Raw genomic sequence first — 17,792 nt, forward strand, 5'->3', positions numbered from 1 at the left:
ATATATAATATGCCCACTATATCTCCAGATGTATCAGATTTCAAAGTTATTGAGGGAAGATTAAGTCTAAATTGTCAGACTGAAGCCAGCTGTTCAGAAGCCATGCTTGATTGGAGCACCTGTTGCTACTTTCTCTTCCTCTTGTCTGGTCTGGTCCAGCTAAAGGTTTCGTGGCAGCAGACACCACCATGAGTCCATTTGTCCTGCTTTGAGTTAAGCGACTGCCTCCTAAATGTGCTTTTTCTCTCATGAGGTTGGTTGGATGTGTTTGAAGGGGGGCCGTGGCATCTTACCCCTTTGGACTCCGTTGACTTTGCCTTTGTTCCTGTTGCCAAGCTACCCTGCTCTTTTGGCAAGCACAAAGGTATGAAACAGTGCTTGAAGGTAATGCTGAGCTGAAAAGAACTAGTTCCTTGTCAGATTAAAGACTGCATGTTCATTTTTCTGCTTGTTTACAAGGTGATTTTATCCAGCCCTGGAGGAATGTTCTCATCTTTATCCAGATAACTTAAATCCAAGTCTTGGTGGCTTTAGCTAGTGATACACTTTTTGTTTTCTTTGTTTGTTTCCTTGTTCCTGGAGAATTAAGCTGTTTTTTTTTTTTCTTTTGGGAGTTGCTCTTAAAACCGTAAAGAAGGTCAGATATCTCATTGGTTTTTCCATTTTTGTCTCCTGCATTATGACCTTTTCTAGAACTTGCCATACGTCAACTCCCAGTAATGTCATGTTTTGTATTTGTGAATGATCCCTCAGTACCTGTCATTGTTGTCCCGTTTTGTCTATCTGTTGATTGGGTTTTGCTGTACCATCTCTCTTTCTCTCGCTTTCCAAAGAGAACAAAGGATCCACATGCAACCTAGAGAAACCTGAGCCTTTGTTGTGCGCTGACAGTCCGTGTATAAATATCAGTTGTATGTCAGGGAGAACAATAGCTCTGTGCTGCAGGTGTTTTCCGATACGCGAAGGACTGTGGCCTTTTATGTGCCTAGAAGAACAGCGCTCATGAAATTGTTGTTGGGTTTCCTTGGGATAAGGTTGTTCTGGCTATCTGATGTTTTCCATTCACATGTGACATCTCTCTTTGTATTGGGGCGGATGCTGGAATCTCCAGACAGAGTTTAATAAAGCTGTTAGAGAAAGCGATGGGACATTTCATGAGGTCCACTCGAGACTGCCATTCAATGAGCAAGAAAGTGTTGATGTATTAGGACATTTCTGTAAATAGTGATACTATTAAAGTACTTGATGGTTGTTCTTGAGGTCATGTAGAGGTTTAATGGTCTGACTCATCATGGTCTGCTTTTACTGTTGCTGAAAAGTCCAGAAACATGTCAAGTGTAATGTGTGTGTGTGTGTGTGTGTGTGTGTGTAGAAAATTTTTATATATATATATATATATATATATATATAATTTTTTTTTATTTTTTTATTGCCCTCGGTTAATCTTCAAAAGTGTAAAAGTTTTATATGAAATGTATTAATTAATGACCAGTGTTAGGCTAAATATAATGTTTGGCAAATGTAAAAAAATTAAAAAAAATTTTGTACTGTATTATGATGTGATGCTTAAATTCACTTGTAGAATTTTACATGTACAATTCATTACTTCTAATGAAAAATGTTATCTTCAGCAGATCTAAAATGAATTCATATATACTGTACATTATAATATTGTGATACCCACATAGTTTTTATTTATTTTTTAGACAAAATAGTAAAGACTTTTAATGCTGGTCATCATCTATAAAATGAAAATAATTACTGGCTTCTCAATATTGGCCGTACTTTTAATATTAATCCAATATAATATAGTGCTACACTGTATAAAAAAAAAATTTAACACTTTTTTGGAAGTTGTTTGAAACAAATGACTGATTTGACAAGAAAATACTATTTAGGCTTATAAGTCTTTCCACTTCAAAATGTCATATTTAATTCAAAGTGTTACTAGCCTTTTCTTTGTAATTGTGAAATTTACTCCAGTGTTAGGCTAAATATAATGTTTGGCAAATGTAAAAAAATTAAAAAAAATTTTGTACTGTATTATGATGTGATGCTTAAATTCACTTGTAGAATTTTACATGTACAATTCATTACTTCTAATGAAAAATGTTATCTTCAGCAGATCTAAAATGAATTCATATATACTGTACATTATAATATTGTGATACCCACATAGTTTTTATTTATTTTTTAGACAAAATAGTAAAGACTTTTAATGCTGGTCATCATCTATAAAATGAAAATAATTACTGGCTTCTCAATATTGGCCGTACTTTTAATATTAATCCAATATAATATAGTGCTACACTGTATAAAAAAAAAATTTAACACTTTTTTTGAAGTTGTTTGAAACAAATGACTGATTTGACAAGAAAATACTATTTAGGCTTATAAGTCTTTCCACTTCAAAATGTCATATTTAATTCAAAGTGTTACTAGCCTTTTCTTTGTAATTGTGAAATTTACTAGTAACTTCTGAGTGAAACTTCAGTGTGAAACAATATATATGAATAATTTTAACACCTTTTTATTTACTTAGCTAATTGTCTTCTAAGAACCAACCCAAGCTACTGCGTTTGGTTTAGACTCTGTTTTTCAGATGGATGGCTGTCCGATGGCTTTGTTTTACGATGAGTCGTTTAACTAGCCGGACAGGCCTTGTAAAACCACCATCTCGTGCCAGCTCGTAAATCTACGCGATCCTTCGCTCTCAGTTCCGTTTATCTCTCTCATGCTGCCCTGCGTGCCCGTCTATCTCTCCATCTGTAGTTGTGATATTGTGGTGCTCCATCACTGTCTGCGGTGCTGCAGTGAGGGAGGATGCATCTCATTCGTCTGTCTCCCTCCCCCGGCCAGCGGTCCTGATGAGAGAGACTGCGGTGTTTGCGCTTCATCATTCGGTTTCCTGCCGCCCCTTGGCTCTCATCAGCTGTAATCGTATTTCACCTGCTACCTTAAATCAGGAAGCCTCTGCTGTGCCTCGCTGCTGGGTTTTGTTGCAGTTCTTCACTCTATTTTCAGTCATTGTTCTTGGAGGAGGACAGACAAGAACAAAGAAATCAATCATGCTTTTACACATTTATCTAATTTCCTTTTCTATTAAGGTGAATTAGGAATAATGGGACATTGCATTTTTAACTCCTACCATTGTGAAACTGCAAATTGCAAGGAAGCTTAAGAAAAATTTCTTATTTTTATTAATAGTAGTGGTATTTCATTTGACAATTTTAAGTGCGTGTCTCCTCCCCCCCCCAAAAGCAATGATAACTAATTGTTAACCAATATTCGCCTTTGAATAGCAGATAGCCTACTGATAAAATTTAACAACTTTTGTTTATACAATTTTTATGGTAAATCATTAGTAAACTAATTGTGCGTTATCCATTGACAATGCTGTCAGTAGATTTTGTGGCGCTTCTATGAATTGGCTATGCAATCATTTTAATCGGACAATGCTGAAAATCTCAAAATGGCAAACTATTAGCACATTTATCAGTGTAGTTTTTCCCAAAGTCAAACTGTTTTTAACTTGTCACAGCATTAACATGTTGAGACATGGCAATTCGTAACTATTTTATGTTTTGGCGAATTAGTGGTTAATTCGTATGAATTTGTACGATCTCATACATAGGCCTACGTTTTTGTATGATCTATTCGGTCTTATGACGGTAATGTTTAGGACGGGCCTTTTGCTAAAAATCATACATTTTTATACGATTTATTTGTACAAATTCGTACGAAATCACCGCGTCATAAAATAGGCCTAAGTACAGGTGCATCTCAATAAATTAGAATGTCGTGGAAAAGTTTTCTCCAAAACATTGTTAGCCAACAATGGTCTTAAGTTCCATCGTTACCAACAATCATTACCAACATGCCTTCAATGATTTGGTGATTCCTGAAACCATAGTTCAAATAAACAATTGCAAACATGCGTTGATGGAACTACAGCACTTGACCTGTGGTTGGAAGCATAAAACTATGGACTTTAATAAATCATGCTCTTGGGCACAATAAGCAATTTAAATATATTTTTTAATCTATATATTTTGAGTGTCCTTAAGTGCCGTTTTTGAAGATGATTGCTTCATGTGCCACTTGAACTGAGGTGCTACAGCAATCTGCAACGACATATTAACAACAAAAGGGTATTTATTGCTTGAATTTCTTACAAAATTAAAATTTGAAAGCTGAGACTTTGTTTCATGTCAGAAGTAACCTGCTTTATCTTGTCTGACGGCGTGTTGTCCGTTTCCTCTTTGCTCCGCGACGTATTTTTCACTGCTTGAGAATGTGTGGCATGAGAGTGGCATGGCTTGTCAGACATAGCAACAGTAACTAAGAGGGGGCGGGTCTTTGTGAAGGGTCATCTCTCACGATTAATTTTGTTCTTTTAAACCGCATAGGCTACTAAATCTTTAATAGTTTCACACTACTTAATTATTAGCCTGCGTTCCTAAGTGGAACTGTTACAAATCAAATGGTTACCCTATAAATGCTTTCCACAGCTTTGGAAAATCCCTTGATAACTTATTCTCTGGTGCTTTATATAACAAGACGTATTATTCTTTTCCATTTAAAGCAGACCGTGAATATCGCAACACCCACATATCGTGAAGAGTCCGAGCGACTAGCTCCGACTCTCTGACCCATCCTGGCTGGCATCCAAACTGAGCCAAAAACTAGCGAGAATAAAGAGGTGGAGTGATGAGAGACAAGAAATCCCTCCCTCCTCTAACAGGAAAGGAAGCTATTATACAAAAATCTTCTCCCAGCCAGGGCCACAATAAGACCCAACGGTAAGACATGCGGTGGATGGGGCAGTATTGTTCCCCGGCCCGCTCTCTCTATTATGGCTGTCAGCCGCTCTCTTTTAATGTGCCTGTTTTGAGGGAGATTAGAGCTGGATGATGGGGGGCATTTGGCCGGTTGTTCTGGGTTCTTTGAGAAGCTTCTGTGTGGTGATTGTGAGCGTTGGGCTATTCCATTAGTGTCAGGATGACTGGGTCCTCACTGGAACAGCCACACAGAGCTCGGCTTCTCTAGTCAGCAAGCAGGAAATTTCAATTGGACCGGCGGCCCCGTCACAAAGGATCAAACGGCGAGTCCGCTCTGGCGTTAATGCCGGGGAAGAATGCAATGACCCAGTGCTCGTCTCGAGGCGAGAGCGGAGGACTTCATCTGCATACCTCCAGTCTGTGATGGTATGCAGGGGCATAAAAACCTTGAACAATTGTAATTCTGGTTCATTTGGGTCTATTTTAGTTATGTCTGTTTTTGCTTGTATATGAAACATTTCTTTCTCTGAATCATTCTGAAACACAGCCCTTTACAAACTGTTAACTATTCATTGAAAGTCTTTAGTTTCTAGAATCTAGTTTCTAGAACTCTGTTTTTGATTCACTAAAATAATGACTCGTGAATCGGAGTATACTTTTAAGTTAAAACTGTTTAGTTACAATTAATGCCAAGTTCACACTGTACGTTTTTCAAAGTCGTCGGATCACCGCTGTTTTCACACTGCACAACTATCAGGGGTAGCATTCAGTTGCTGTTGCGTTCACATTGCACGATGGATCGGCGACAGGTTACACACTGCATGACTTTACAATAGTAAGAATCGACGTCAACTCTGTCTGGTCCGCAAACTACATTTCACAACCAAATGCACACGGGAGGTGACAAGGAAATAATGCAAGGTCACACGTGATTCTCGTCCGAGACTGGAAATGTTATTAAACGCAAAAAGTTCGCTATACAAATGGTCTGTGTGCTGATTTGCAGCGAAAGGGCAAAAAAGAAAAAAAAAGATTATGGAACCGAAGCCATGCTTGCTGATATTGTGGTCTATACAATATCAGCAACTGTCGCTGCCCTGTATCTTGCTCTCTCTCACTGGATGTAGGTCATTGCCGATGTATTTTTCAGTCAGAACTCATTTTACACAGCCGACAGGTCCAGATATTTAGCATGCCAAATATTTCACGATTCTCTCAGGTCGCATCTTTGATAATTCACACTGCGTGATTGTCACTCAAGTGAACGACTGCAGATTTGCCTCCAATTTCATTTGTCGAAATCGCATTTGTCGGCGACTTCGCAAAACCTGTCAGCGAGAGAAAATCGGGGCTAAAATCATGCAGTGTGAACTCAGCTTAACAAAAAAAGAACCAAAAAGAACTGTTCTAGTTGCACTGTATGTTTTTGATTCACTAAAAAGATCTGGCTCATTAGTCATTTGTTTCTGAGTCAGTTTACAGTGTTCACATTGTAGAACTGGTTCAGTCGAGTAATTTGTTTTAGAAACGGACAACGTTGTTTGTCTTGTATGTTTTTGATTCACCAAAAAGAACCAGCCCAAGAGTTATTTATTTGTAAATCGGACTACACCAAATTAGTTTTAGATCACCTTAAAAGAACCGGCTATTATTTTGAGCTATTTTGCTGTGACATGGAAACTTCAATACAAGTGGTATTTTTGAAACCGAGTATTTGTTCTCTTCCTACTTGTACACCTGTATTTTTATGTAGACCTCCAAAGTACGCAGCTAGTTGTCCATTTTGTTTGCAAGAAATCAAATTACACTCCTAAATGAATTCTGATATACAAGGTTCACTTAAATGTCTTTGACAAAAATCCATTAATAAATATGGTGTAAACATTTAATGTTCATGTCATTCTTTTAAGTGATAAATGTTTTTATCAGGGTCAAAGTCGAAGCTGAATTTGTCTTGTTCGTTTGGTGAAGCACCTGTGGGTGAACACACTTTTGAGAATGGAGAATATGAAATGTTAGCTAGGCATGATTTAAGTTCTTCCTGTTGGGCAAGGCTCCATGGTTACAAGGCTGTTGACACTCAATAGCTCAATGTGTCTGTGAGCCGGGAATCTTCTCGCTGACAGCTGCTTGGCAAATACCACTATCTAGTGAGAAATGGGTCGGGAAGAGTGGCAAAAAAAAGGTGGTGAGAAAAAGGTAGTTGTTGAAACTAGGATCAGTTTAGGTAAAAGGTTTGTACAAAGTGTAGCAATATGTACAGCATTTTGCAATTGCTTTGCCTGTTGGAATTCTTAAAAATGGAAATTCTGTAATTTACTCACCCTCATGTCGCTCCAAACATTTATTTGCTTGCTTGCTTTTTCTAGGAACACAAAATGTGAATTTTTGAAGAATATCCAGGCCATTCTTTTTAATAAAATGAGGGCTGAAACTTTCAGGCATCAAAAAGGATGCAAAAGCACAATAAAAGTGGTTTATAAGGCTACGTTTACATGACAACGGTGTAGTCAAAAACGGAAAAGTTTTTCCCTTGCGTTTTTAAAAAGACTCCGCCATTGTTGTGTATGTTTGTTCGCGCTTGCCTTTAAAATCGATCCGTACTGCGCATGTCTACGTACCTAACACGTACTACGCATGCGCATGACGTCACCGTTTTCAAAGATTCCCATTTTGGGTGTTTACACGGAAACGATAATGGTGCCGTTTTCAAAAACTTGCATTTTAAAACCCGTTTTCATAAATATGCGTTTTCAGTCCCCAAAATGCCGTTGTCGTGTAAACGAACGGTCAAAACGCATAAGTTTCCCGTTTTTGGCTGAAAACGTTGTCGTGTAAACGCCCCTTAAGACTCAAACGCTGGATTTAAAATCTTCTGAAGTCATATGAGATGTTTGTGTGTGGAACAGAATTTTTTTATGAAATCCAAGAGCTTTCTGACCCTGCATAGACAGCTATGAAACTGAAACGTTTTATGGCCCAGAAAGGTAGCAAGAACATTGTTAAAATAGTCTATGCGACATCAGTGGTTCAACCTTAATTTTATGAAGCTACGAGAATACTTTTTGTGCACAAAGAAAACATAAATAATGACACTATTCAACCATTTCTTCTCTTCCATGTCAGTTTGCGCTGCCAGTCCTTACTACCTTTCTGAGCCATAAAACGTTTCGGTTCCGTTGCTGTCTAAGCAGGGTCAGAAAGCTCTTCGGGATTTCATCAAATTATCTTAATATGTTTTTCAACGGCCTTACGGGTTTGGAACGACATGGGAGTGAGTGATAAATCAAGTTGAACCCGAATCAAATCAGTCTGACTCATGAACAAATCATTCTGATATGAACTGATTCATCCAAACATTTAAATTGAAAAGTACTTTTTCATGAATCAGACTTTATTACTTCTCTACTAGATCTAGAGTGGATTTCAAGCTTTTCAGTGAATTGTCACTACTTTTATTGTGCTGTTTTGTTATTTTGGACCTTGACATCCCCAGTCCTCCAATTTTAGTACAGTGTATTGAAAATAGTGGTAAGGATATTCTTCAAAATTTACTACTGTAAAGCTGCTTTGACACAATCTGTATTTTATAAAGTGCTATATAAATCAACTAAAGACTTTGAATATGAAGAGCTCAATGTCTGAAGATTTGATATCCAGTTCCTCAAGGAGGAGAATGTCATAATGAGGATCCATTAGGAAAGCGAAATACCTACACATACAGACTTGACAAAGGGCTCTTTTACAAGACCCTCAAAGCTAGTAGAAGAATAATGGTTTGACTGTGAGGGGAACTTCTGCGCTTTGCTATTGCCATTCTCCGTCTTCCCCTTCCCTTGCACAGTCTACGCCTCCACAAGTCCTTTCAAATGCTAATTTATATAGGGGACAGGAATGAGGGGGGTAACGTCCAAGCTCAAACTCTTGTTGTAGATCCTTTCTCTGACCGGTAATCATTCAGAGGCCCTTTTTGGGACTGAGACAGTGATGGCAGAAGGCCAACCAGCTCTTTCCTGGGCTTTACAGGAAACGATCTGCATAGAAATGTAACCTTCAGAGACACCGGAGAAAGGAAAGGTGAGAAAGGTATAGCTGATGACTCAAAGCACACACTCACGCCTCGGCTTGGCTCTGCCTGGCTGCCCCCGTAGACCCTGAAGAGTACAGCTTGTTTTGTGACAGGTGCTATTCCCCACGGGAACCGGGCCAAGGAGGCTGCATGGTCTGTAATGCAGTGTGGAAAGTGCTCATTAATGGTAAAGGATTTCTTAAACTGGAGCATGAATTCTTCAGAAGATTATTCATGCACCATAAGCAGTGTTAAATTTTAATTGTGTTGAACTTTTAGCGGATATCGAGTGTTTTAACATGAGGCCAGAGGGTTCACGTCCATGGCACAGGGCGGCTCTGAGGCAGCTTAGCTCTGGGACGGCTGCTGTTTTGTACAGTGCTGTCTGAAAATAGCACTTCGTGTTTTTAATCTCTTCCACTCGACTGGACCTCTTCTGCCTGGCTCTAGCTAAAGAAAGGCTTTTAGACCATTTTAAGTGCATCTGAAGCCATGCATTTATAGATTCTTTGCAAAAAGCATGCTCTGTTTTGACTTTGTTTATAGATTTTCACATCCTACCACAGGCTCATTGACTGTATTTCGTTTATATGCAGGTGGTGAGTTCAGTTGTTATTGCTTCTATTCCTCCAATATTAGACGATGTTGCCTCAGGGCAACAAACCCACTTTCTTTACTTTGCAATCATTAGATTGCTTAAAAAAAGAATAACAATGAAGGAAAAGACTTTGAATATTTTTTTCCCCTTTAGTTACACTACACGTTGGTGGCTATTTATTTATTTATTTTATACTGTGTGAAGGACATTTTATATTTGTTACTGAGTGAGCTGCTAGTCTAAAGCAACATTGTCTGAAAGTGCAGCCACTAGACTTTTGTTTAAAAAAAAAAAACAGTCTATAGATGAAAATAGTTAATGTACTTTGTCACTGTATAGTTAACATTTAGAATTTTGTGTGTTTCATTTATTAAATTATATACTATGGTATATAATCTATAAAACATTTTAAATAAATAAAAAAGATAAAAATAATTACAATTTGAAAAAAAAAAATGACTAGCAATTTTACTTCCAAAATTCCATTTAATTTTGATTTTTTTTTCTTTTATTCATTTATTTATATTTAATAATGCATATGTCATGCAGGATAACTACTTTTTTTATGTAGTAAGAATATGTAAATTTTTAACTTCGTGATATACTGCATGCACTGTGAGCAATCTCAGGCCAATCCACACGTACACGGGTATTTTTATAAACTGAGTTTTTCCTTCTTCCGTTTTTAAAAAATCTCCGTCCACATGAAAACGCAAAAGCATGCTATGAAGCACTGTCAAGAGCATGCCAAACCAACAGGTGGCGCTATAACCTCAACCGTAAAGCCATGTTGGCCAATCAGAAGCCTGAAAAAGTTTCCAGTAGGCGGAGATAACAGCGCAGACTCCGACGTCACAAGTCAAAAACTCCGGTTGCAGTGTTATCGTGTAGACGGCGAAACCGAAAAGGAGTTTTTGGCTTGTGATGTCAGAGTCTGCGCTGTTATCGCCGCCTACTGGAAACTTTTTCAGGCTTCTGATTGGCCAACATGGCTTTACGGTTGAGGTTATATCGCCACCTGTTTTTGAAAATCTTCACCCTGGCAGGCGTTTTCAAAAATGTTCGGTTTCAGTGACCTGGTGCTGCGTTTGCGTGTGGACGAACGGCCAAACCGCATAGAAAAAGCTGCGGTTTTAAAAATAACCACGTTCGTGTTGACGGGGCCTCACTCTCGGGAGGAAAAGTGCAAAGCTGTCACTGCGGCGGTATCCTAAAGTACGAAAGCTAAAAGGTACATCTTCATACCTTATTTTGACAGTTTGGAACCTTTTATTTTGAGAGTATACTGCATGCATTGTGTTTTTTAATTCTGCTCCTGCAGGACCCCCAGCGCTGCACATTTTCAATGTTTGGCTTAGAGAATCACTGACATAATAAGATTAAAACCCAGATAATGTCCATCTGATGCCACAGAAACGTTTGCCCGGAGAGACCTTACCTCGCCGTTACACAATATCTCCGTCTCCTGATCACAATCTTGCACAGCATGTTACTCTGATTGTGAACGAGACGCCTAACAAATTGCTGCCATTGGCTGTTTTGTTAATTACGTTCAAATTGACAAAACTGGAGGAGATCACATTTAAAAATCAAGCATGCCAGCTGCATCTGGCTTGTCGACCTCATCAAAGTCAGATGAGAGACGCCCATTTTCTCTACAATGAAACGGAGCGTCTGATCATGCCAGAGAGGCTTGTGGCTTCAGGGCTCTGGGTAATTAAGCTAGCTAATAGTGTGTGACTAATTAGGATGATAGTTCATTCTTGCGAACTCTTTTCACAAAGCAAACAATGGCGCAGTGTCTGTGGCGAGCTCGTCTTTTCATGTCAGGTCTGCTTTTGTCTTTGCACTGGATTTGTTGCCGTCTCTTCAACAGCTTCCAGTACAGAACATCCTCGCTTGGCTTGCAAAAACACTCAACCCAAGATGTGGTCCGCTAGTTTTCGAGAGCCCGTTGGCAGGGAAAACACTACTAGCATCAAATTTTCGACGTGGATTGTATATTACACTTTGTTCTGAGCGGTTTACACTTTGTTTGTCATGTCCCTGCCAACTGATTGACAAATGTTAATGTACCTTCACACGAGGCTGGCTGCAGTCTTCCCTCTCTCGTTCCCCATCATCCCGTCGAGAGAGGAGGTGACGGGGAGGTAATTGAAGTGGGAAGAGTTATTCTGCTAACCGCTGAAGTGTGGCGAGGACTTTCAGAGGCTGCCACAAGAGGCCATTATGTCATGTCGTGTTTTTCTGCTGCCGGCTATCATGCTGACGGCCTCAAAAAATGAAAGAAACTGAAGGGAAAAAGACCCCAGTCTGGCTGACCTTCGTATATAGGAAGTCAACTGAATGGTTTTTCTCAGTGGGAAGCCTTGGGATTTTGCGATGTAGAGCTCATTAGCTGCATGTACTTCATTAGCTTGAGTTTTGCTTTTTGACTGCTGAATGAAATTTCAGCCTAACTTGTGCTTTGGAAAAAAAAAAAAAATACTGTACAATTGACCCTTTACAAAGACCCGCTACCCTTTGTTACTGTTGCTATGTCCGCTCTCGCCAGGGATTCTCACGCAGTGAAAAATACATCACGGAGTAAAGAGGAAACTGACAACACGCCAACAGACAAGACAGAGCAGGTTACTTTTGGTATCAAACTAAGTCTCAGCTTTCAAATATTGTCTAAAAAAAAAAAAAAAAACATTCAAACAATAAGTACTGTTTTGTGGCTCTTTAATGTGTTGTGACAGATTGCTGTAGCGTCTCAGTTCAAGCGACACATGAACCGATCATCTCTTCCTCTACTAGTTGTAGTACAAAATAAACATGAATGAACATCAGAAGGTATCTTATTTCAACCGCGGAAAGACAACACTCCATTTTTCAAGTTCACCAACATTAATCTACTCTCCTGTCAGTTTTTTTTTTTTGGACAAAAATGGCAGATTTGGCGTTATGATTGGTCAGATCACCGGTCAATCAAACTCCCTACAAAGGGTCAATTAGAGAAAGCGGTTGAGAGGACATTGTTACCTTGTTAACCTATTTTTTCCCCTTTTTTTACTTATTTCTTGTCTTTTTAATTTTAGTTGTTTGCTTTTTTTGATTCATTTGTTTATTTATATTCACTTATTCTATTTTTATTTACTTGACTAATTTTATTTGCCTTTTTATTTATTTACATATTCTACATATATTTGTAGATATATTTAAATATATTAGTAAAATTTATTTACATGTATTATTAAAATAATACTATTTTATTAATTTATCTAATTTACCACTTTTTTTTAAAAATTGGTATTCATTAATTTATTAATTACTATTTTGATTTACTTGTTTATTCACTTATTTATATTTATTCACTTTATATATATATATATTGTGTGTATGTATATATGTATTCATTTATTTATCCATTATTTTTTTATTCATAATAGAAATAATAATTTATAACTTATTTTTATTTACTTAATTTACTTTTTGCATTTTATACTTTTTCATTTTAGTTTAGTTACAGTTTGCTTTTCTTACTGATTTTAATTACTTATATATTTTCTATATCTAATCTAAATCTATATTTTATTCCTATTTATTCATTTTTATTTAGTCAGTCACTGAATATGCTTGAAAATACATCAATACATTGCCATGCTTTTCCCATGCAAGGCCTTATGGGTAACTCTTCCAGTCTCAGCAACAACTGTTTGTTAAAGCAGTTTCTACTAGCAACATTTTTATTTTATTTTTTACTTTATTTTATTTCGAAGAATTCTATGTTAACATAGCCATACTTTTTGAATCAGTTTGGGTTAGCTGAAATGTCTTTGGCTTCTAAAATCATTAGGCACTTTTTTTTTTTTGTGCAATTTTTGTAATTAATGTAATAAAATATTACAATTTGCTATGCAGAAACAGAACATCTTGATAATGTTAACTCAACTTTTTAAAAATTTTTTTATTGTAAAGCAAAAGACTCCGCCAAAAGTATTATTTAACCTTGATTAAGCTATTTTCGAATATTTCGTGCATTGTAGACAGCACTAGTCATTATTTCTGTAGCTAATGATCAGTCAGGGATCGGATATCGAGGAAGAGGGAAACTGAGCTGTGTGTTCAGACAACACTGGAATGTCCTTTACTGCAGTTGAGTCATGCAGAAGCGCATCTCAGACAAAAGAACAAATGTGATGCGTACTTTTATTAGCCGCGCGCCACAGGCCGTCTGCCAGTGCTTAATGACGGGAGCAGATGCTAATCAGCAGGAATGTCTCTGCGAGCGCAGGGATCAGTGCTTCATTGATCAGTCACATAACACAGACTCAATGCTCTCCTCTCATTTGCCAATACGCCATCGATCTGTTTGTGACTGCAGCCTTTGAAAACCAATAAGAGGGTCAATGGATGATGAGATCGCCTTCCAGCCATTCACATGATACACCTCATTAGACACGTTACATCATGCAGAAGCAGTCAGTCGCACTGCTAACAGAGAGGGTTGGCCAGTGCGTACAGTATTTCACTGTATATCTTTGTTTTGTATTGTCATTTGACATTCTTGTTTTAAAAATAAAAGTACTCAAAAGAAAGAGGCTGCAGTCTCATATAAATGAATAAAACGAGGAGCAGTGCACACGCATCCAGACATCAGACATGGGCAAGTCTCTTTACAGAGTCAGAGCTGAAAAAGACAGCTGAATAAAACGGTTCAACTATAAAGAAACGACTTCTTTGAAGTAGTGAATGTACCGTGGCAGTCAATTTCAGATCTCTCTGAGTTTCTTTGTCTGCCTTGAAGGGAAAAGTTCACCTCAGAATGAAAACTGTCATGCATTTATGCACACTCATGTCTTTCAAACCCGTTCCTGTTTTTGAAAAAAGTCATACTGGTTTGGAATAACATAGGGGCCAGTAAATGATGGCAGTTTTCATTTTTGAATTAACAGTTCCTTTTGTTTAGTAGTTTAGATATTCTATAATACTGATAATTATACTTTTAATGTATTAATATGAATTAATATAACATTTATTATATTTATGAATATTAATATCAGTATCATTATATTGATACTATGCTTACAATAAAATGTAATGTTACATGCTATTTATAAATATAATTACATATTATTATTATTATTATTATTATTATTATTATTATTATTAAAAAATGACCATTGTAATTATTTAATGTTTTATATTATAGCTATAACAATAAAAGAAAACATTTAACTATGTTTATAAATATTATATTTATTGTTGTTGTGAGCTAGAATTGTGTATGCAATCTGTTAGCAGGTCTGGTTTTGCTCTTGATATCACCTTACTGTCATGAAGTGACTGGTCTCCAGCAGACTGGATGCTGTGAGGTCAGGCTGAACTCAGGCCGTCTGCTACATGAAGCTGCAGAACATACGCTGTTTCAGGGTCGGTTTCGCCTCCTAGATTAAAATGATGCAAATCAGTCTGGGCAGGTTGGAGAGCCTGATCCTGGATCAGCACCCATGCAATGAGATTAATGTGTGATACGGATCCAGGCCCTCGAGGGAGGCCGTCCTGATAGCTGCATCAAGTTGGCTCGGGGCTCTGCAGATGAGTCATAATGCAGCAAACATCAGCATGGATCTCTGATTCTTCCACTTGGCTCAGTCGAGGCAAAAATCACTCAAATCTCCTTAGGTCCGTTTGAATTACATTAGGGATTGCTGACTCAGTGGGATTTGGTTTCTGTCCCACTCCTTTGGTCGGGGAGCCTTAATTTATAATTTACAAATTACTAATTAGATTGGTAATGGACTAGAGATTTTGATCTTGAACAGGTGGCCACCATTGCAGTTGCTGTGGAGGTTTGAAAGTGTCCTATGCTCAAAAAAGAAATTATTTCAGACTTTTGACTGGTTGTGTATATTTTTCTATTGGTAAGATTTCTTGAGCATCTTTTTTTCTGTCTCCCATATTGATTTTGAAGTGCTCTGGTGCAGGAACAGGCGTGATGCCCTGAAAGCAGGCGTGAAAGCTTAATTGTTTTTGTGTGTAAATTGCGTCTTTAAAAATGCATGAATGAGTGCAGATATTGGCAAATCTGCCTGCCGATCCTGCGGGATTCACGGTGAAAGCCCTTGGAGGGTCGTCCCGTCAGGCGGATGCTCATTTCCTGCATGTCTCCCTGATGACATTATTTCAGTGTGACAGCAGAGAGGTGTGAAGGCCACAGCGGGCCCTCAGGCCCCTCAAACCAGACACTTCACAATTACACCACCTGCACAGGCATGACAGGCTCAAAGCACCCGCTGTCTCCACACCACAGCACTATTATGACTCTGTCCTATAATTACAGCACAATCCACAAGGACAGAAATGTCTGCATTGCATATTTGGGATTTAGAGTGGTGTAATGTAAAAGTTGGAATTCAGTGTGTGTATAAGAAATAAAAAATATGTAAACTGTAGATATAGGAAGTTCGAATATGGAAAGTCCACAAAAACATGCAACTGTATATGCAGGTTTGTGTGATGGCTATTTATTTATTTGTTTGTTTGTTTGCAGCATGTTGTTGTTATGATTATTATCTATTACTGTTGCTACTGTTCTATCTTTTTCTTGTTTGTGATTTATATTGTATTTTTAAGCATTATTATTATTATTATTATTATTATATTATTTATTAACTACTACTGTTTTCATGTTGTTTGTGATTGTTTATTTTAGATATTTATATTTATTTTAAGCCTTATTATTACTATATTATTATCGTCATCATCATCATCATCAAGTTATTTATTTATTTGTTTGTATTTATTTTAGTTATTTATATTAAGCCTTATTATTACTAGCATCATCATCAATATTTATTTATTTATTTATATTTATTTTAAGCCATTATTATTATTATTATTATTATTATTGTTATTATTATCAAACCAGTGCATTTTTTATTACCAATGTGTATATATATTTATTTACTTACTAACTACTACTGCTGTGTTTTATCTTTTGTTGTTGTTGGTTTGTTGTTTGTGATTTTATTTATTTATTTTAAGCATTATTATTATTATTATAGAATATACCAGCTATATAGCAGTAGCAGCTTTGACATGTTCACAAAGCATTTTGGTGGAACATAGACCAGTGACAGACTTGTTGAATGATCTGGAAATAAGCAACAGGTTGACTTCTAAAGGCACTTTTTGTGAAGTAGCTTTGAATAAAAGGATTTCAAAAAAGAAACATCATCCATAATTTAAGACAATAAGGCTTTGTCCTTTTTTTCTCTTTTGTTCTCTTTGTCACTGCAGCAGGCTCATCTGCCCCTCACCACGTCGTCTTTTCATGCTGAGTCTAAGTGTGCTTCACGAGCCACCAAAATAGCTTTGCTTCATATGGCGTGAGGGTTTGAAACCCTCTGCTCATGTCCATGCTCATCTGCTGGCAACCTGGCTTACATAACTCTCCCTCACACTCCCAAGACAATGGGAAAGACGGAGCAAACAATGTAAGAAAACAAACGACTGTCCTACTTTAAAAGAGCAGCGAGGCAATGTGAACGCAGCTCCCTCTCGTCCCTTCCTCTCTGCAGTCCAATTTGCATATTCGTCCTAAATAATGTGCAAGATTAGAATCCGCGCATCCCAATTGAGAGGATGTTGAATACAATATGCCAGGCAGGATGGTGCAGTTATTTCCAGTGGGTTCTTGAAATGATATATTATATTATAATATATTATATTATATATTATGGTGTATTCATGTCTTGGCTTTCTTCTTTATTCATAGCAGAGAGTTTGCTTTGCCCGTCGGCAGACACAGATGACATCAGGGGCCAGTAATGTTTGGAGCACCTGTGCCGGAGGGCCCTGTATTTACCGACACTGACGGCTCAGACTATGGAATGTTGTGTAAACACTGGAAAGAATCCGGGGGATCCCTTAAACCTGAGGGTTAAGACTGTCCTCAGGCTGCCAACACCTCAGCTCTCAGCATGTTTGAGCTTGAAAATATGCAAGGCAGTGATTTTTTTTTTCTCTTTCTTTCTTTTTCTACTTTGCCCTTTGTGTTTAAGTCTTATACATCCAGAAACTTCTATCATTGTGGTTGGTTTTCACACTCACTAGATTTCCATAAGTGCAAAATCAAGTTGCATAATTCTTGCCATGCATTACAGATTTTTAAGATTTTAATTAATTAATTAATTAATTAGTTTGTTTAGCTGTGTCTTTGCTAAATCCTTTCAAACGTCAAAACGCATCTAAACAGTTCAAAAGCCCAAAAACCTGTTAACCAGCTGATGCCAGCCAAGACTTAACAAAAAATAATTTCAGAATTGTTTAATTGCACTAAAGCATTACATATTGACAG

The 17,792-nt window shown here is 37.4% G+C and overlaps 1 long non-coding RNA gene across 2 annotated transcripts; it reads left to right on the forward strand.

The window, feature by feature from the left end:
* Positions 1-28: 28 nt before the first annotated feature.
* Positions 29-17,792, forward strand: LOC107714046 (uncharacterized). 2 transcript variants are annotated; one of them, XR_001636952.1, is made up of 4 exons: positions 29-364; positions 460-637; positions 16,733-16,929; positions 17,211-17,792. It is a non-coding gene; the product is annotated as an uncharacterized LOC107714046 (long non-coding RNA). The 2 variants fall into 2 exon arrangements; XR_001636951.1 differs by lacking the exon at positions 460-637.

The sequence above is a fragment of the Sinocyclocheilus rhinocerous genome, unplaced genomic scaffold (assembly GCF_001515625.1).
Source record: "Sinocyclocheilus rhinocerous isolate Xijiao unplaced genomic scaffold, SAMN03320098_v1.1 scaffold568, whole genome shotgun sequence".
NCBI lineage: Eukaryota > Metazoa > Chordata > Actinopteri > Cypriniformes > Cyprinidae > Sinocyclocheilus > Sinocyclocheilus rhinocerous.